Source organism: Ochlerotatus camptorhynchus, unplaced genomic scaffold (genome assembly GCF_037179485.1).
Source record: "Ochlerotatus camptorhynchus isolate MF236.1 unplaced genomic scaffold, CSIRO-AGI_Acam_v1.1 ptg000193l, whole genome shotgun sequence".
Taxonomy (NCBI): domain Eukaryota; kingdom Metazoa; phylum Arthropoda; class Insecta; order Diptera; family Culicidae; genus Ochlerotatus; species Ochlerotatus camptorhynchus.
Genome location: NW_027040683.1, coordinates 6446043 through 6467358, shown reverse-complemented (window position 1 = coordinate 6467358; position 21316 = coordinate 6446043). Strand labels below are relative to the sequence as shown.

Genomic DNA, 21316 nt, shown 5'->3' with positions numbered 1-21316 from the left:
CGTACCGTCACGCTGCAGGCTGAGGACATCCGATCCAGTAGTCGCTATAGCCACCTCTCTCGGCATTGGCAGTTTGGGGCCACAGTAAGATCAATGAGAGAGGGATGCTGCGGCTGCGGCTACTCTGCTACTGATGTTGGATGCAAATTTTGCACTTTTCACTAACGTGTCAAAGTCCTTCACTCGTCGTCGGTGTGAGCATGATAAATATATATATGTGTGGTGTCGTATAGTCGATTCGGATGGCCTGGCTTCGGTAAAGCGAGGGGATCTCCAATGGACGTTATAAGGGTTTGTGATATATCGAATTATTTCGTTTGGTTTGTTTCGCTTCGGAACTGTATTGTGCGGAAATTCGTGGAATTTCAAAGAATATTTTGTAGCTGTTTCGCTTGCATTCTGTTTCATTTCGTTTTGTTTAAAGCAGACAAATTCGAGTGTTAACGGAATTTCGCGGAATTTCATTTATTTACAGAAAACGAAGAAGTTCAGAGAAAAGTGTTCCTCTTTACCTGGTATGGCCAATCAAGTGAAATGTTTGCCAACTTTTTTTTTCCATAGGGGAAATGGATGTAATGTCGGCATTTGTTTTTATTTTTTTAACTCTATCGGAATGCGTCGGAACTGTGCAGAATATCAAAAAACCTACACGGTAAAAAAACATCACGTTCATGTAAAGTGATTTGCTGTTGTATTTGCACTACTTGCCAAAAATTGCAATTCGATTTGCAAATCCCTTGGAAGAGATCATATTGTCGCGCGCCCACTAAATCGGAACGCGCGTGTGAGACACGCGACGTGAGACTCACACCCGAATTAACTGTCATCACGACATTTGTACCCATGACAGTTCCGTCATGATATTATTTATTTATAATCTGCTTTCATTTGTAAATATATTTTTGTTTGTTCCCAGTCCATCACACAAAACGAGTTTGCTATTTGAAAATGTAAAGTACCAGAAGATTTTACGTTCAAGGTCGGTTTAAAATGGTTAATCCTATTATACACAACGTCCGGCGCCAGCATGTCAGTTGTAATACAGTGTATCATGCTCTTTATGGCCCTTATTGCCTTGGCATTTCGAAGAGGAATTTAGCTGCTGTTCTAGTAGGGTGCAGACAAGGGAACTCTCGGATAACGGCAATTAATAAATCTTACTTAAGGGGGTATTCCCAATCTTTTGCCTTTTTTCGGCCTGTTTTTCAATTAATTTTTTTCAAGGAAAATGAATAGTAATGCGCCTAACTCTTTGGGTTTCTTGTTTATTGAACATTAAAGTTTACTAATAAATTTTTTTCGACATAAAAAAAGACATTATTGACGTCACAAAATGGCGGCAAACAGACCCCTGTTCGCCGCAAACGCCTGGACGGGCGAAGACTTTTCTCTGGAACGGCTTCATCTGAAACAGATTTCGTGATGAAATTAATAATCTGCATAAGATTCTCTGGAGCTTCTCCCGTTGGCAGCAAAAAATCTTGCAAATTAACAAAATGGCGGCCATATGAAAAAACAGGCGATTTTTAGCCCGCTTTTTTTGCAGCTTTAAGGTGCTTCAAACAATGTTAAATGTTAATATTTTTGGCTGAAAGTGGGAGAAGCTCCAAAGAATTTAATAAGGAACAAAATGCGCAAAGATCAAGTCAATATCTCTTATAGTTTCTGAGAAAAATCTTCGCCCGATAAAAAAAATGTGGTTTCGAGAAAAACGCGTTTAAAGTTTTGACTTTAGTTAAAATTATTTTGGGGGTTCTTACCATTAGTCAGCTATGCCTGGACACCGAATTCGCTGATCGGAAAACGGCTTGGGGGGATGAAAGTATATAGTTTAAAGTACAAAAAAACGTGAAAAAAAAAATTGATTTTTTGAAAAAAAGATCGGGATACCCCCTTAATCAACGAGTTCTTTATTTATTCCGCTCAAGTACGCGTCGTCGGTTCAACTGATTTCTACACTCTCATCAGAAACTCATCATATTTAAGTAAATGCAGAGGGGCGTGACACTTTGGTAACTTTGAATTATCACAACATCTTCCCTCTTTTGCAAAACAAACGCAACAGATTTAAGAAACAATGAAATCTCTATACTTAGCTGGCATTCTGATTTCTCTCTTCGGACGGCCCCGACTCATAGGTGAAGATAACATCTCTCCTGGAATAGAACTGACATTCACAACATCGGACGTCTTATCGGTGCACGGTTCATCCTCATCTACGTTGCTGGTGTGAAATGGTTCATCGGTCAGAACGGCTGTCTCCGCTCTTGATGTTTGTGGAAGATCTACAAACACTGTTGATGATTTGCTTGTTTCCACCATTGGAGATCCAATCGATGCAAAAGAAACTGCAGGTTCTTTGCGAGGCTTAACGTTTACAGCATCCCGACGATAATTGGTTCCGTCCACATTAACTAAGTATGATCGATCACTAAGTTGATTACTGACGAATCCCGGAGACCAGACCTTAGATGATTGTGGCCGTGCTTGAACGTACACTGGCGATCCAATTTCTAAAGCTGGCAGTTGACGTGAGTGCTTATCGTAATTGTACTTGATCTTTTGACGATTCTTCCTGATTGCTTCTGGAACGCCTTCCACGACTTTCTGCAAAAGATTTGTTGCCGGAATTGGTATTCCACAACGGGTACTGCGTGAGAACAATCTGGATGCAGGACTAGTTCCGATATTTTTTTTTTTTTTTGTTAATTACTTTATTTGTACAGGCTCAATCGAATAAACTTTACAGAGCCAAGTTATCATTTTCTTTATACATTATGAGTGTCTTAAATCTAAAATTAAAGGATTGGAACCGATTACTCGCGGTCTTCTCGAGGTTATTGGATGACAATTGTTTGGATCGGGAGAGGGAAAAGGAGATTTGGAATATGATTCTAAAATTTCACTATTTCTAAAACATATACTTAATCCTATCGACGTTATATCAACTCTGTAATTATACAATTATTACAGAAACAAATCTACAAAAAAAAAATACACACACACATCCAAACACAAACTTAACACAAGGTTAATCAAACTTACAATCTATGGTTAATATTCTTCAAGAAAACATATATGAGTTGCATAAACTCCAGATCGCGTCTAGCCAAAATATCCCGAACTGGAACATTAGGTTGTCTACCTCGAGCCCGAAGGGAATCGTACAACTCGGATCTGACTCCACGGTGCTCAGCACATGACCAAATAATGTGTTCTGCGTCCTGGTAACCTTGTCCACATTCACAGAGATTACTGTCCCCCAGCTCAACACGGAACAAGTGAGCGTTTAACGAGTAGTGATTGGACATGAGGCGAGACATCATACGAATGAAGTCTCGACCCACATCCAACCCCTTGAACCAAGGACACTTCGACACCTTAGGGATGATTGAATATAACCATCGTCCCAAACTCCCTTCACTCCATTTATTTTGCCAGCTGGCGAGTGACTGTTGACGATAAATGAAGAAAAATTCGTCGTAGGCGATTTGTCGATCGTAAATATCGCCTTCCATAGCGCCCACCTTTGCAAGCGAGTCCGCCTTCTCATTGCCTGGAATCGAGCAATGAGATGGGACCCATGCATAGGTGATGACAAAAGATCTTAAAGATAAAGCACTTAGAAGCTCTCGTATTTTCATGAGAAAATACGAGGAGTGCTTTACCGGCCTCATGGAGCGAATAGCCTCGACAGAACTGAGACTATCCGTAAAAATAAAATAATGATCTGGTGCAAGTGAGGCGATCGTTTCTAGCGTATAATGTATTGCCGCCAGTTCAGCAACATATACGGAACAAGGAGCATGAAGCATTCGAGAGGCGCTATGAAATTCGTTAAAAATACCAAAACCTGCGGACGCCTCTATTAGTGATCCATCTGTGAAGAACGATCTTGCGGAATCAACTTGGCCAAACTTTGCAGCGAAAATTGACGGAGCAATCATGGAACGATGATGCTCTGGGATTCCGCGAATCTCTTGCGTCATGGATAAGTCAAATAGAACAGAATTGTCGAAGTCGGAGAAGCAAACACGATAGGGATTATGCTGCGAAGGGCTGACATCCTGTGTTATGTACACGTAGTACAATGACATAAAACGAGTTTGAGGGTTTAGCTCAAGAAGCTTCTCAAAGTTTGCAATCACCAGTGGGTTCATAATTTCACAACGGGTGAGGAGCCTGAGGGATAATTCCGAAAACCGATCAGAGAGTGGCAACATGCCCGCTAACACTTCGAGACTCATCGTATGAGTCGAGTGCATGCATCCTAATGCAATACGAAGACAGCGATACTGGATCCGTTCCAGTTTGATGATGTGCGTTTTAGCCGCCGACTGGAAGCAAAAACTACCGTACTCTAAAACCGATAAAATCGTTGTCCGGTACAACGTTAGAAGATCTTGCGGATGGGCTCCCCACCACGTTCCGGTAATTGTTCGGAGAAAATTGATCCTTTGTTGGCATTTCCGCTTCAGATACTCAATGTGGGATCTCCAGGTGCATTTTGAATCGAACCAGACCCCAAGATATTTGAAAGACATGGAATGAGTGATCGGCTTACCCAAAAGTTGAAGCTTCGGTTGTGCTGGGCTATGCTTCCTAGAAAAAACGACCAACTCAGTTTTCTCCGTGGAGAATTCGATACCTAGCTGGATAGCCCAAGTAGACAAATTGTCTAAGGTATCCTGTAAGGGTCCTTGCAGGTCGGCCTCTCTGGGTCCTGTCATAGACACTACTCCGTCATCTGCAAGTTGTCTCAACGTGCAGTTGTCACTTAGACAATTGTCAATTTCTCTGACGTAGAAATTATACAGAAGGGGGCTTAAACATGAGCCCTGGGGGAGACCCATGTAGCTAAATCGTGAAGCTGTAGAGTTTCCATGAGAAAAGCTCATATGTTTCTCTGACAGCAAATTGTACAAAAAGTTATTAATTAATGGAGAAAGGCCACAAGCGTGGAGTTTGTCTGAAAGGACTTCAACCGATACTGAATCAAAAGCCCCCTTAATATCCAAGAAGACAGAAGCCATTTGCTCTTTTTTAGCAAAAGCCAACTGGATTTCTGTGGAAAGCAACGCGAGACAGTCGTTCGTTCCCTTGCCCCTACGGAAACCAAATTGAGTATCTGAGAGTAGGTGGTTCAACTCAACCCATTTGTCTAGGCGAAAAAGGATCATTTTCTCCAACAATTTTCGAATACACGATAACATCGCAATGGGACGATACGAGTTGTGATCTGACGTGGGTTTTCCAGGCTTTTTAATGGCTATAACTCTCATTTGCCTCCAATCATCCGGAACAATATTGAGCTCCAGGAACTGACAAAACAAGTTCAACATGCGCCTCTTAGCGACGTCTGGGAGGTTCTTCAACAAGTTGAACTTGATTCTATCAGCCCCCGGAGCCGAATTGCCACACGAAAGGAGCGCGAGTGAGAGCTCCAGCATTGAAAAAGGCTGGCTGATCTCGTCTACCGAATTCGTCGTTTCGCGAGGAATCATCTGTGCCGGCACAGAATCAGGACATACTTTTCGCGCGAACTTGAGAATCCAACTATCCGAGTACTCCTCGCTCTCGTTGTTTGAAGACCGGTTACGCATCCTTCGCGCCGTGTTCCAAAGCGCATTCATCGACGTTTCGCGCGATAAACCGTCCACGAATTGCCGCCAGTATCCGCGTTTCTTGGCTTTGATGAGGCTCTTGAGTTCGCGTTCAAGAGCCGAGTACGCTTCGAAATGTACGGGTGTTCCACGTTTCCGGAAAAGCTTAAACGCGTCGGACTTTTTACGATAAACCTCAGTGCATTGCTGGTCCCACCAAGGGGAAGGAGGTTTCCTACGGAAAGACGTTCCTGGAACCGGCCGAGTTTGAGCTTGAAGCGCGCTATCCAAGATCAGATTGGAGAGGAAGTTATATTCCTCCACCGGTGGAAGCCTTTCTACCGACGTTAGGGCATCTTCTATCACATTCTTGAACTTTGTCCAATCGATATTACGGGTAAGATCGTACGCGACGTTAACGGGTTCCGACGGATTGAACCCACTGGTAACTGAAACTTTGATCAGCAAGTGATCACTACCGTGGGGATCTTGGATCACATTCCACGTGCAATCCAACGATAATGAGTTAGAGCAAAGTGTGAGGTCTAATCTGCTTCCATTCGAGGATGGGCCAGCCAAACGTGTTACTTCTCCATTGTTAAGAATTGTCATATTAAAGCTGTCGCAGAGGTCATATATCAAAGTAGAACGGTTGTCATCATACAGTTCCCCCCAGCTTGTACCGTGGGAATTAAAATCTCCCATAATCAACCGTGGAGCAGGAAGTACCGAACAGATATCTGAAAGTTGTTTTCGATTAACAACGGCTCTAGGAGGAATATAAACAGAAGCAATACAAAGGCTCTTACCTTTAATAATAGCCTGACATGCGACAACTTCAATACCTGGAAATTGTGGAAGATTCACTCTATAGAAAGAATGGCACTTTTTGATCCCCAAAAGTACCCCTCCTCCACGCGAATCCTCACGATCCAGTCGAATAATGTTAAAATCATAAAAAGGAAGATCTATATCTGAAGAGAGCCAAGTTTCACAAAGAGTAAATGCATCACAATCATTATTGTGAACTAAAAACTTAAAAGAGTCTAATTTAGGAATAAGACTTCGACAATTCCACTGTAGAATAGTGATCAAATCCCCGACCTCGTTTGGAAAATTATCCATCGAAGGAAATGATTGCTGCAATGAGGGGCCACTTCAATGTCAATTGCTTCAAGAGGGTCTTCACAGAAGGAAGCATTGCCAGAACAATGCTTTTGAGAGGATCAGAAATATTGAGGTACTTGAGAATATCGTCCACAATTTTATCAAATGAGAACAACCCGGATGAAGAAGGGGCTTCTGTTCTTAAAAATGGGCCATCAGGGGTTTTTGATGTCCCCGGGAGAGATGGAAAATTCTGGTTATAGTCAGTTCTGCGGAAACCAGGAGGAGTTGAAACTTCCTTTTTTCCATCACTCCTTGATTTGGGCAAGCTGATTTGGGGTTCCTTATCTGCAACTTTCCGCGAACGGATGCGTTTTCGTTTCCGTGCAGAACCTTCCGGAAAACTGAAAGAAACTCCCTCCTCAGCCAAGTCAGAGTCAGACTCGTCATCAGACAAAACAGCAAAGGGATTTTTGTCGTTGGTTGATGGTGTGGCTGTTTTTAGCATGGCTGCAAAAGACTGCCTGGAACGCTCCTTAAGAGAGCGTTCTAGTTTCTCCCCGCGTTGTTTGTACGCCGGGCACGACGAGAGACCATGAGGAGTTCCCTTACAGTACACGCATTTTGGTGCAGTGACTGTGCAGGCGCCATCCTCGTGCTTCTCCCCGCATTTGGAACAGCGTGCCTTGCTGCCACAGTGAGAGGCCGTGTGTCCCAACTGTTTGCAGTTTTGGCAGTTCATGACCCGAGGAACAAACAAACGCATAGGTAGCCGAAGTTTTCCCAACTCGATGTAGTGAGGAAGGGCTGAACCAGAAAAGGTCACCCGAAACGAGTCTGTGGGGGTAAAGCTCTTTTTACCCTCGCTGAAAGATACTGAGTTCAGCTTCTGGACTTCCAGTATCTCAACCGTGGGAAGCAAGGGGTTCTTGAAACGGCCAACCGCTTGCTTCGCCAAGATCTCGGGGGTCAGACTCGCTTCGGTGACCACACCTTCGATCTCCACATTACGAGCTGGGATGTACACTCTATACTCGAGTGTAAAGAGCTGGGAGGCAGCAATCTCGTTAGCTTGTTTCAGGTTAGAGACGACAACGCGAAGTTTATTGTACCTCACCTTCGAGATTTCGGTTACGGCCGAGAACCGCTTCGTCAGATCATTAGTAATTTGCATTACATTCAAAGGTTTCTTTTTGGGCTGAAAGTAAACAACCCATGGGCCAGTCGAGTCTTCTGGGTAGGCTCGCGATCGGGGGCTTATCTGTCCCTGTCCATTACCAGACTGAGATGACGAAGCAGGGATGGCATCATCTGATTTCTGGGATGACAGACGTTTTCGACCCTTCTTGCTATCGCGTGGCAAAGTGGTGTCATCTTCCGACAAAACGTCCATTTCGTCTTCCGACAAAATGTCCATTTTGCCGTACTAGTGGGAGCGAAAAACGCTCTACCACTGCAACGATAATCAAAATTACTCGGACACAATACACGAGAAAAAAAATACAAACACAGAAACACAAACTTAGAATTTAACTGATGGGAGAAAGAAAGAAACAAGAACAAAAACTTATCTGATAATCCTATACTACTACCACCGAGCGTTTACACAGCAGCAGCGGAGCGACGCGCAGCTTTGATGATCTTCGATCCGCGTGTGCGGGCGGTCTTCGTTGGTGTGTGCTTGTATGAAGCTCGGCACTCAGCTGAACACACGATGATGGATGAGCGGTTTGAATGTGGAGGCAGATGCTAACACTCGATGACGATGATCTGTGTGCACAGGTATGCGTGACCACGCACCGATGGTGCGCAAAATGATTGGCGAATTGCCAATCGCAAAACCAATTTTCGATGATGCCGAAAACACACTTTCTTCTCAGAAAAAAACTCACTTTTTGATAAATTTATCGGGAATTATGCCAGGAATCACTAAGCGAGAAAAACTGATTATTTACGTCAGATAATAGCGAGAAAACTTCCAAATTAACGGAGCGCGAAACAAGCCGACCGTACTTCTTGCTAGGACGCAGTGGTGTGTGTAGTTCCGATATTGTTGGGTGTGTTTCTCCAAAGTTGTATTACGAACCAAAGATCCTGTCCTGACTCACTCGCTTTACGGATAAGCTGTTTGGCGATTTTTACAGCGGCTTCCGCCTTACCGTTGGCCTGTTGGTGGTGTGGCGCAGACGTAGAATGTTGAAATCCCCATAGTTTTGCAAACTGAGTCATCTCCTCGTTTACAAAGTTAGTTGCATTATCGGTAACTACCAACTGAGGCGTCCCGTGACAAGCAAAGTTTCGCTTACACGCATCTATAACAGAAGTCGGTGTCAAGTCCTTTATCAGATCCAACTCGAAATAATCTGAATAGTGATCAACTGTCACTAAGAAGTTTCGTTGCTTTCCTTTGTATGCTTGAAAGAAAACGTCCATTGACACCAATTGAAACGGGTAGATCGGTACGGCGTGGCTCTTCACCGGTGGGCTTTGCTGGGATGCGCATATTGAACATTCTTGGACACGATCCTTAATCTGTCGACTCATTCCCGGCCAGAACACGTTGGTTCTAGCCAATCGCAATGTGGACTCAATGCCGGTGTGACTGGTGTGCAACTTTTCAATCAACGAACGATGAAGCTTTGACGGGATAACGATTCGATCACCTCGAAAAACCAATCCACTTTGAGTAGCGAGCTCATGAAACATCGTCATCGTAGAAGGGTTTTACAGGAGCTGGAACTTGATCCACTTTTTTCGGCCATCCATGATTGATGTACAGCAGTATTGTTTGTAAGGCACTGTCGCCTGCAGTGTGCTCAATAATCTCATCAATGCGATCGTCCGAAATACTTAGATAACTGCTTAGATCGATGTTTTCTACTTCGCCGAAGACTCTGTATATGTTCATTTTCCTGTAGTCTTTCAAATCATTCTGTGTATCGGGTGCTCGCGAGATGGCATCAGCTAGAACGTTATCTTTACCGGATACAAACTGCAGCTGGACGTTGTACCTTTGCAGATTTAGTAGCATGTGCTGCAACCGCTTCGGAGCCTTGAGAAGCGGTTTCTGGAAGACGTTTATTAGTGGTTTATGATCTGTCTTCACAACTACCCTCGGATTCCGATGATTATTTGATCAAACCGGATACAAGCGAATAGCACCGCTAGAAGTTCTTTCTCTATCTGAGCGTAGTTTTTTTTTTCGTTGGTGTCAGTGTTCGCGATGCATAACCGATGATCCTGTTGTCCTGGTATACTGCTTTTCCGAGCCCGAAAGAACTAGCATCACACTCAATCCAAAGGGGTTCCTTCACATCGTAATACTGAAGGGTTTTGACGTCGGACACCATTGCCTTGATCTTGTCGAATTCTTTTTGTTCAACGGAACTCCATATCCACTGAACTTTTTCGGATATCAGCTTGCGTAGTGTGTGGATATTTGCGCTAAAGTTAGGAAGAAATCTATTAACCATTCCTGCGAACCGCATAAGGTCCTTCCGGTTTGCTGGAGCTGGATAGTTTTTAATAACTGATATCTTCGACTCATCGGCCTGAAGGCCCCTATCGGTAAGGACATGTCCAAAGAACCTAACTGACGGTCTACATAACACGAGTTTCGAACGATTAAGCTTTATATTGCACTGCTTAAGACGTTCAAAGAGTTTCCCCAGACAACGGTTGTGATCCTGCATCGCCTCTTCCAAGGTTTCACCGCATCCAAAAATCAGCAAATCGTCCGCAAGACATTCTACTCCATTAAAATCTCCGATCGCCTCGCGCAACTTTAACTGGAAGATCTCCGGAGCCGATGATATTCCGAATGGCAGCCTTATCCAGCGGTATCTGCCAAAGGGAGTCCAGAAGGTGGTTAGGAGGCTGCTGGCATCATCAAGAACAACTTGCCAGAACCCTTTCCTTGCATCCACCGTTGAAAATACTTTTGCTTTACCCAATTCCGGCATGATCTCATCGAGTGTATTGAATTGAAGATTTGGTCGCCGAATAGCTTTATTCAAAGGTATAGGATCTAGACAGATTCTAAAGGACTCACCTGATGATGAGCGATTTACCAAAAGTATATTGCTCACCCAGTCCGTGTGACGGGATTCCTTCACGATGATACCGTCTTTTTCCAGTTTCAGCAGCTCTTCTTTAAGTTGTTCACGGAGCGCGATGGGTATGCGCCGAGGTTGTTGGATCTGCGGCTGTACAGTAGAGTCGATCTCCAATGACACTGTTCCTTCCATTTTTCCGTAGCCACGAAACACTTCAGCATATTTTTCCACTATGTGGCTTGCTTCGATACGGTGTCAGAGTTTTCAGAAAAACCAGACTGCTTGTATGTCACCGAGTTGCAGAATTTCACTAACCCCAACTCATAACATACGTTCGCAGATAGCAACGGACGATGGTCAACATCAACGACCTGCAGTACTAATTTGTACTTTTCTTCTTTATGGCGACATGGAATTTTCACTTCGCCGATTACGGGAATCGATCCTCCACCAAAGCTCTGTAGTTTGAATTTTGACGGAAAAAGAACTGGATCCTTTTCACCATACAACTTGCGAAGCCAATTGTAACCGATAAGGCTCGTGTTTGCTCCGGTGTCAAGCTCGCACTTCACCGTCTTCCAGCGATCACTGATTTTTAGGTGTAAATCTGCCAAGATATGGCCACCACTGGATGCATTATTGTACACTTTTCCAATTTTCCGCTCAAAATCCGATTCCTCAGATGCACTGGTCTCGTACGATTCGCTACTGTCACTCGTGTCATCGTCTTTCAGCACTTCCTTGACCTTTTTCTTTCCTCTTTTCTCCCACTTTTGCTTCGGGCACATCTTCTCAAAGTGGTTCTTCTTTCTGCATCTTCTGCACTTTTGTCCATAAGCAGGGCAAGAACCCTTTTCGAAGACGTGACGTCCTCCACAGAATTTACACTTCTTCTCTCTTCTTTCCTTTTTCGATTCAATTTTGTTCACTTCAGAGGCACTTTCACAACCGAGCTGCTGGATCCGCTTTGCAGAAACTTCTTCCAGTCGACAATCATTAACGGCTTTTTCGAGAGTTATTTCACTATTGGTTGTTAACCTCTTTCGGAGGTGTGGCCATTTATTAGCCGTCACGATTTTGTATGTAATAAAACGATCTTCTAGTTCCCCCAACTGACACGGCTTCACCAACATCTTCAACTTTGTGTGGAATTCATCAATCGTTTCCAACTCTTGTTTCACAGAGAGAAACTCCAACAGATCAAGGTTCATATTCCGCGGACGAACAACTTTTTCTTTGATAGCAGCGAGAGCTGCTGCTGGTGTGCGACGCTGTCAACTGAAAGTTGAAATATTTTCGCAACGCTTCAAATCCTATCACTGATAATAAATAACCGACTTTCTTCGGTTCCTCTTCGGCAGACCACTGATTCATGCCAATTGCACTAGCGTAATTTTCCCAATTACGCTTGAAAAAATCAAAATTTTGTTCCATATCCCCTTCCAGACATAGCGGGGGAGGTTGAGGAACAGGCTGCGATGGACGAGGATTTTGTACCTCCACCTGCGGGGCAGCCATACGATCCAAAAGAGCACCGAACACTTCATTTTGCCGTGCGATAAGCTGACGTAACTCCTCCATAATTGCAACGCAAACATCGCAGTCACAGTAGGAAGTCCGTGACCAAACGAGTCAACAATACAAAAGCAGAGAAAAAAATACACGAATAACTTCCCCTCTTCTCAGCGACGGGAATCATACACTTTCGTTATTCGGCAAACACACTAATACAGCTACAGATAAGCTTCTGCTTTGATTGCAACTTTGACTGCACACCGACGAACAAAGGAAGGACGCCATTGCTTCGCTGATCCAAAAAGTCGCGTGGTTGAAAAAACAATTCGATCCGATTTTCGCGATTCCGGATGGTTATCAGCACTCCAACCACCAACAATTTGCGACCACTTCTGACACCATGTTCTAGTAGGGTGCAGACAAGGGAACTCTCGGATAACGGCAATTAATAAATCTTACTTAATCAACGAGTTCTTTATTTAGTCCGCTCAAGTACGCGTCGTCGGTTCAACTGATTTCTACACTCTCATCAGAAACTCATCATATTTAAGTAAATTCAGAGGGGCGTGACACTTTGGTAACTTTGAATTATCACAACAGCTGCGATTTACGGGAAGGCAATTTCTACCATCTACGATTGGTTTGGACGATACGAACGTGATGGAGTGTTCAGAAGGAAACAACGTGAACGGATTTACAAAAAAATCTGTTTCAAAATGAGCTGGTGAATCTCTACCGGATCGAACCAATCCTGTTTCTCGATGAAGTCAAACAGAGATTTCAACAATATTTTCAAATTTCGATAAGCGTTTCGTCGATTTGTACTATCCTACATGAAGCCGGACTTAGCTGGAAAACTATTGAAAGCCGGGCAATGCAGATACGAGACGATGAGATAGTTAAATTCGTTCAGGAATTGCTTGCAATTCGGTTGGATTTGTATAATTTAGTGTTTCTGGACGAAGTGTCATTCGATAACAAGGACATGTTACGCAGGAAGGGGTATGGAGTGATCGGACAAAAACTGATCTACCGAGGAGAATTTTCTAGAAAGCCTAGAGTTTCACTTCTATGTTTTCTTGGATTGGGTGGAATGCTGGATAGTTTTTTGACGGAAGGAACTTTTAACAGGCTTAAATTTTTTGACTGCTGCTGTAGGTTAGCGTTGAACAATAATCTCGTTCAAAACTATCCAGGAGTTCACTCAATCTGGATTCTAGATGGTGCACGCATCCACTGCGATCCACACATTATCCGTTACTTGAGATCTGTTGGTATCATCCCCATATTCCTACCTGCGTACTGTCCTTTTTTAATCCCGTTGAAATCATATTCGGGATAATTAAGAAGCACCTTCGGAGATACCACCAACAAAATGCGTCAATACTTGGGGAAGTTTGTGAAGCCATGAATTATTTCAAAGTGTATCCGTGCCGCAATATTTTCGAAAATTGTGGGTACATGTCTGGGGGTGTATTTCTTCCGGAAAAAAAGCTTAGCTCAGGACCCAAAATATATGGATTTTAATGTATTTCCCAGCTAACCTTTCGAAGAAAACTATATAACTGTAAATCAGCTTGATTAAAACGTTTATTATTCAATTTTTCTTAAAGCCGATAAAACGAAATGAAAACAAAGATAACGAAATCATTTTAATTCATACAACAAAAACGAACTAAAAAAACGAATTCACAAAAATGCCTTTCTCTACGTATTACTACTACGCATGATCGATATCAGTGCAATGTGACTCAAGCTTGATTCTTCCGGTTGGGTGGCAGATTCCATCGCACTGAAAAGCTCTGACTCAGTATGACCCCGAAAAGTCATGGCCTCCAGTTTTTGCGTTACTCCTTGGAGAATTGAAATTCCGAGAGAAACTTTGGTCTTCACATCATCTAGTTCGCGACACCAGGCACTATTCGATGTCCGAGATACAACCATTCCTCGGCGAAGTGATTGTAAACGAGCTGCTTCAGACACAGCAGCCCATCGAAAATACTTCGAAAGCTCGAGAGGCGGAGATTCCGCTTTCTTCAAATCCTCCTGCTTATGAGCTGGCGAAGAATTTATTGTATTGGCCCATAGTAGCCATGAGCTCTGATGGCCCTCGAGGTGGCAATGACTTCGGCGTAGCTCATCAGCCAACGCAGCATCATCCCATTCCATTCAACAAGGGCACCCGCTTGGTCATGATTTTGTGGCACCAATATTTTCTATATGGGGGTACACTTTGTGAAAACCGAAAATGGAACATGTAACAAATTAAGAAAGATTTTGAACGTTAATAACTCAGCTGCACCTGGTCCAATTTCAATAATTGTATCACCAATCGATCAGAAATATGGCTACGCATCGATAACAATGCTTCCGAATGTTGATTTTCAAGAAGAAACTATTGAAAAACTTGTAAATGTCCAGCATTGTTTAGCGTCGAATTAACTAACAAATCCACCAATTACCTACATGCATATGCTGCTTCCCCAGCACAGTCGTCAGAGACTAGTAAGTAGACGAAACAAGTCGAAGTGGCATTCGCCTCCAATCCTCGGGCGCGTGCGAATAGGGAGGATGGAATTGCATAATATTTTGCACACTCATCGCCATATTCAGAACCAAACGCAAATTCTTCGAGATAACCACCATCCGTCGTCTGGCTCGCCGTGGCGGTGTCTGACGTATCTCCGGTCTGATCTACGAGGTGTGCTGAAGGTGTTCCTGAAAAATGAGATCCGTAATGCTGTCACCTACACTAAACACGCCAAGCGTAAGCGGCCATGGATGTCATCTACGTTTTGAAGTGACAGAGACGCACTCTGTTTGGTTTCGGAGGTTAAATCGTCACCAACTTTAACAACAAAACGGTTCTTTTCAGGGCCACCAAGCTTATTACAGTAAAGAGTAGGAATAGAATTCATCTGCCTGTTTGTCCATATTCAGAACCAACTATCACACAAAATGCTTATGTGATCAAACGGGAGGCAGGATCAACTTTGAATCGCCACGGCCGGATATTTTCGATTAAAAAAATCAACATTCTAGCATCTAATTTGACGAAGACGGCAGGAAATATTTGTGAAGCAGAGTTATTTGCGAAAGAGAATGTCGATGAAGAGAATCGATCAATGTAGATAGAACTTTTTGAAAAGTGACGCGAGATTTGTTTTTTGTACTGAGCACCAATGCTACCGACGCCAGGGAGGCAGCTCCCACATCTTGACCCTACCAATCGACCCATCAACTCAACCGGGGACCAACGGCTTTACTTCCCGAAGGAAGGCGTGATCAGAGATGTTATGCCTTAGAACATGCCGATGGCGCCCACTGAGAGGGGTGACGCTAACCACCGACGCCGATATCTTTTAAGGTGATATCACGGCGAATGAGATCGACCAAAATTTGAGTTTAGTTATCTCAGAAATAAGAAATAAATTGCAGGAACTCAGCGGTGATTAAATTTGCCTCATGTTTTCCCAGGTTTTTCCAGGATTTTCCAGGGAAAAATTCCAGAATTTGAGAAAAGTAAAGATTAGATTCACTCAGTCTTTTAGTACTACTCCGAGACTGAATATAATTTTCGTCAATTTCCTCATTTTCTGGCAGATTTTTTAGGTTTTCCACAGGAAACCATGAGACAAATTTACTCATCGCTGAGTTCCTGCACTTTTGGCGATTATGAGCTTGAGTTTGAGCTTGAGCTTGATTGACCGCCCACGGTTGCTACTCTGTTACTGCCAGATCAGCTGTAATTACACAGAGAACCAATAGACGATGCTTGGGACTAGCAATCATCCTCAATGTGTAAAAACTGGTGATCTTAAATTAGGCAATACCAGCGCCGGCCGCGCCCGAACACAGGTCAAGAAAGGAATGGGAAGGATTGTGTTGACATGACACTCGCTTTGATGGAAGCCGAGAACACCTCTGCACTTCCACGAGGAATCACTGGGATGTTGGACAAGAGGGTTGGGTTTGCAGCAGGGTTCGTTTTGGTAAACGAAAAGCTGAATTGATGTCCTAACGATCATATAACGCAAAGGAGCTTGGGACTAAACCCACGGTCTTCTGCTCAGTAAGCAAAAACGTTTGCCACTAGGCAGACGAGCACCTTTTTAATCACCGAGTTGCTGTTATTACCATGTAGTCATATTAACAAATAAAACGATTGACGAATCTTGAATGTGGATGGGCCTGAGATTAGACTCATGATGTTCTGCTCAGTAATCAAAAACGGTTGCTCTAAGGCCACCGAGCCCCTCATATCACATAATACCGTTGCTCAAATTTGTATATCCATTCAAACCCGGAACCAACGACAACAACGAGTTTCGCAAAATACACGATACACAAGCGATTTTACCATAAATCTCTTTGATATGAAAGGTCCTGGGACCACGTTTTTCTGCTCAGTAAGCAGGCCACTGTAACCGACGATCTTTCAAATCCGAAAACTAAAAACTACGAAAAAGTACTTAGGCCTTCATTAAGTTCCACTTCCACGCGACGTTCAATGACAGGGTCCTATCCAGGATTACATCTGAAAATCCAAATCTGGCCAACGCCCACCTAAACCTGTTCTAATCCACCTGAAATGACTAACGAATGGACGACTTTGACTACCCAGCCATGCAGTAGTCTCATTCCGTGCCTTATGGCAACTTGATGATTCTATTGCGCTCATCTTCTTGCACCACCCAGGGGAGACTTGGTCCTGTACCCAATGCTTAACTTATCTCCTTTCCACTCAGCTACTCGCAATTTCTTGTGATATAGTGGGCGGAATATTATTATATGAGACAATTCAATGCAGACGTCTTTCCAAATTTGGTAGATCGACAGGTAATCGGTGAGTTACCACGATAGTTGCTATTCATCAACTCGACAACGTCCCATCGTCAACGCCTGCTATGAGAATTTCCCATTGCAGGCGCCAACGAAATGACGTCATCGAGCTATCGATCAACTACCCTGGTTATCGCCTGGTACCTTATAGCACGATGCTAGGAGGCGAACCGGAAGAATCGATGAGCTACCTCTCCCCCCCTGCACTTTTGGCGATTATGAGTGAACTAAACTCAAATTTGTGTCGTTCTCATTCGCCGTGTACGCAAAAGGAAAAGAGCCAGTGTCGCTACTTGATAGCAAACTACTCATAATGGGAGGAGTCTTTGTAGCTTTTATACCACTTGGTTGCACATAATTCTGCTTTAACCTGAAAAGATATAAAAGAGCGCTGCTGTATGGCATTAGATCATTTTCGCTTCGGATGGCGTGGTGAACAGCAATAGCAGCAGTAGGAAGGTGGTGGCTAGTCCACTCCTTCACACCTAACAAGCAACAATTGACTGGTCTCTTATTATTGACTGGGAGGAAAAGGTCTGGTAAAGGAGGCGCCAAGCGTCATCGCAAAGTTCTTCGAGATAACCGCCATCGGTCGTCCGGCTCGCCGTGGTGGTGTCAAACGTATCTCCGGTCTGATCTACGAGGTGTGCTCAAGGTGTTCCTGAAAAATGAGGTCCGTGATGCTGTCACCTACACTAAACACGCCAAGCGTAAGAGGCCATGGATGTTCTCTTCTATAAAACGGCCCTTTTCAGAGCCATCAAGCTTACATCAGTAAAGAGTTGGAATAGAGTTTATCTGTGCTTTTTTGTCCATATTCAGAACCACAAACCCTCAACGACCACACAAAATGCTCTCCAGAGTTGTAATCTTGTAACCAAACTTGGAAGCAGGGGTGCAAGTGATTTTGATAGATTCTCTTAATCAACTTTCTCTTTGAAAAAAAAATTACTACAAATTTGGTACGCCTACAATTCAAAAACGGAAAGAGTTGAGATAATAGATAAATGATCAATTAAAAGAACTTAATGCTCTTCACATTTATTCCGTCCACTAGTGGTCCTACGTCAAGCATCCGTTCGTGCCCTTAGGCACAGACCCTTCTACTTTTTTTTGTTACCTGCTGGTACTGCCTGGCTGTTTCCACCTTCGATGAATAGGCATAGACAAATATTTTGACACATTTGTCTCGCCAGTTCGTACGCAGCCGTGGTGTCAGAACACTAACTGCATACAGTTTTCTATTTACATCGTCTTGCAGAGTTACAAACTCATGCATATCTTCGATGGTTGGTTCAGTTTTCTCCACCCAACTGGGAACGTCATTCTCGAACGTGACTTGTCGATCCATTAAGTTTTTGGCTTGGACCCAAATTGATTCCAGAATTTCGTTCACTGAATTACCATTCACAAAAACTCTGTTTGTCTCTTTTGGGTGTTGCTGGCTGCGATACAGTCGACGGCAGAATATTCCAGTGAATGAAAAAACTTATTCTTCACCAGATTTTTCCTCTACTTCACCGTTGGAATCATCGACCTCCTCGACATCGTCATTCATCGGCCACAATCCCAGCTTGTCGTAAGGAAGCTCAAGGTTGTAGATTCCCGTATTCTCTTCAGTCATCATCAGCAGATCTGGGTCGTTCTCTTCTTCCTCGTCCAAATGTTCTTCGCTCTCATAGGAACTGAAAAATCCAAACATTGATTAAACAATCAAAACTAAATCTAAATAAAAACGCTCACTCCTCCATTTCCGAATCCATTATTGGAGTTTTTCACATTACACGTAGATATTTCTAGTATTACGATCCACGATAACGATGAATAATTGTTAGAAACGAAAATAACAACAAATGCACGCAAAGTTGTTTTCACTCATTTTGAAAACAAAAATAACCTATAGCCCTATTACTCACCATAATATTGAACTATAATAGGAAATAAGAATTTTTATGCAGAACTTGAATTTTATCAAATAGGTAAGTAAATAAAATCAGGGAAACTTGTTTACCATAACAAAAAACAGGTTCAATGATTATTTGAGCGTTTGGAACAGTTACGATTTTTTTTTTGATTTTTACACACTATTGGTATGTTTTTTTTTGCGTTTTTGTCGCGAGTGAGATGGTTGAGTTCTGAACAGCGCCCGGTTTTTGATTTTCAATCGAACAGACAATATCGAAGCACGATGAAATCAACAGCAAATCACTTCATTATAGATTGTATTGCACATCGTTGCTTTGAACTCGAAATGACAACCATACTGATAGTAACAATATATCACAGTTTAAATAATTTATCATTCGATTTATTTTTTGCTGAAAATGGGCTTAAATAAATATATTGCCTTGTTCATACTGCAAGCCTTGTTATATGTTATTCAAAATATCATATTACTACCCAGATTACATGTTTCCAAGTGATATTGAACAACATTGCAAGGCTTTTAGTAGATGCAAGACGAGGCATTGAGCAATCAATTTGATAAGTTTGGCAATGTTTTGCAATCGAACTTTTCTGAATAATACACTATTATTGAAAACAGCAACAGTTTCGTATTACTCACGCACTAGAACGCAAATTATTACGGGTGGAGATGGAGCATTATCGCTTCTCTCACTTGACTTCATTTGTTGTTCGGGACATCGTTGTTGTCTATAGCAACCGCGTACGCGCTCGGAATATTGTTGTGTTTTGGTGGTATTTCACGATCGATTGATTCAAAAACCCGCAGCTAGTGGCTAGTGTTAACTAGTGACAAACGTTCAAATCCGATCATAATCGGTGAAAATTTGGGTGATAATAGTGCGATAAAAGTGCCTCACCGAGTGGTTACAGTGGAAACAACAAACGGCCATCGCGTCGTTCGACGGTTGTGAAATGTGGTCCATTGAGGTTTCTTTGCTGTGTGACCCGAGTGGCAAGAGGTACACAAGAGTGAACAAATCGATTTTTTTGGTTTTTGGTGAAAAGTTTTTCACTGAAGTGACGGGAGTCACTTTTTTGTGATTTCGCTTTGTAGGCGTGACATTGAAGGAGCGTAAGGTAGGAAAATCTTTTGTTTTTCTTTATTTTACCGTCTCTGTGGTAAACAACGGGTGACCGTTGTTACTTTTTACCTTTTTCCAACGTCCGCCGTGTAAGCGCGAGAAAGTGGTAGAGTAGTGTAAGGCGGTAATGACGGCCGCTAGTAGCGGCGACCCTGGAGGGTCAAGGGAACAATGGCCAAGGTTAGGAAATTCAACGCGTGAATTTGGTGCACTGTCATACCTTCTGTTAACCAGTAAGGATACAGAAAAACCTTTAAAGTCGGATCCTTTCATTGTTGGAAAGTCGGTAGAAGATGCTGCAGGAGGGTCAATTGAAAGAGCATCGACAGAAGCTCAAGGAACTCGATACACGCTCAGAGTTAGAAATCAAGTCCAGGTTAATAAGCTGCTTAAGTTGTCCACTCTTTTGGATGGTACTGAGGTCATCGTTCAGCTGCATCCCAACTTGAATGTGAGCCGTTGCGTTATTTCGTGCTTTGAGGCGATCCGCATGGAGGAGAAGGACGTCCTAGGGGGTCATCCGAGTCCAGCGAATCACTCGCAAAGAGCACGGTAAACCAGTCAACACGTCAGCCCTGATCCTTACGTTTAACAGGAGCAACTTCCCGTCGCATGTTAAAATTGGTGTCCTCCGTGTCGCTACCCGTCCGTACTACCCTAATCCTCTCTTGTGCTATGGTTGTGTCCGATACGGCCATCCCCGTGTCCGATGTCCTGGTCCGAAACGTTGCCTTAACTGTTCTGCCGATCATGAACTGGCGGAGGATGAACAGTGTGCAGCAGCTGCCCACTGCATCAATTGTGGTGGACCTCATCGTCCGAACAACCGTCAATGCCCGGTTTATAAGAAGGAAGTGGAAGTGATCCGTCTAAAAGTGGATCATAATCTGACGTACCCTGAAGCACGCAAGCGGGTCGAAACAGGGACAGGAAGTTACGCCGCTGCTGCAGCCCAACAGACTGCCGACCGGAAAAAATTGGAGGAACTGGAAAAGAAAATGGAGGAGAAAGACGCCCAAATTGCTCAACTTCTTGAAGTGATGAAGAAGAAGGACGAAAAGATCGACAAATTAATGGGACACATTAAACTAATTCGAACACCGCAAGTTCAACAAACCCTGCTAGCTCAGCCGAGTAAACCGAT

The 21316-nt window shown here is 43.3% G+C and overlaps 2 pseudogenes; one reads left to right on the top strand and one right to left on the bottom strand.

Annotated features, from left to right (window-relative positions):
* Positions 1-990: 990 nt before the first annotated feature.
* LOC135702588 (uncharacterized) lies at positions 991-13823 on the top strand (annotated as a pseudogene).
* A 164-nt stretch (positions 13824-13987) lies between these two features.
* On the bottom strand, positions 13988-18885 carry LOC135702587 (uncharacterized; annotated as a pseudogene).
* Between the last annotated feature and the right edge of the window lie 2431 nt (positions 18886-21316).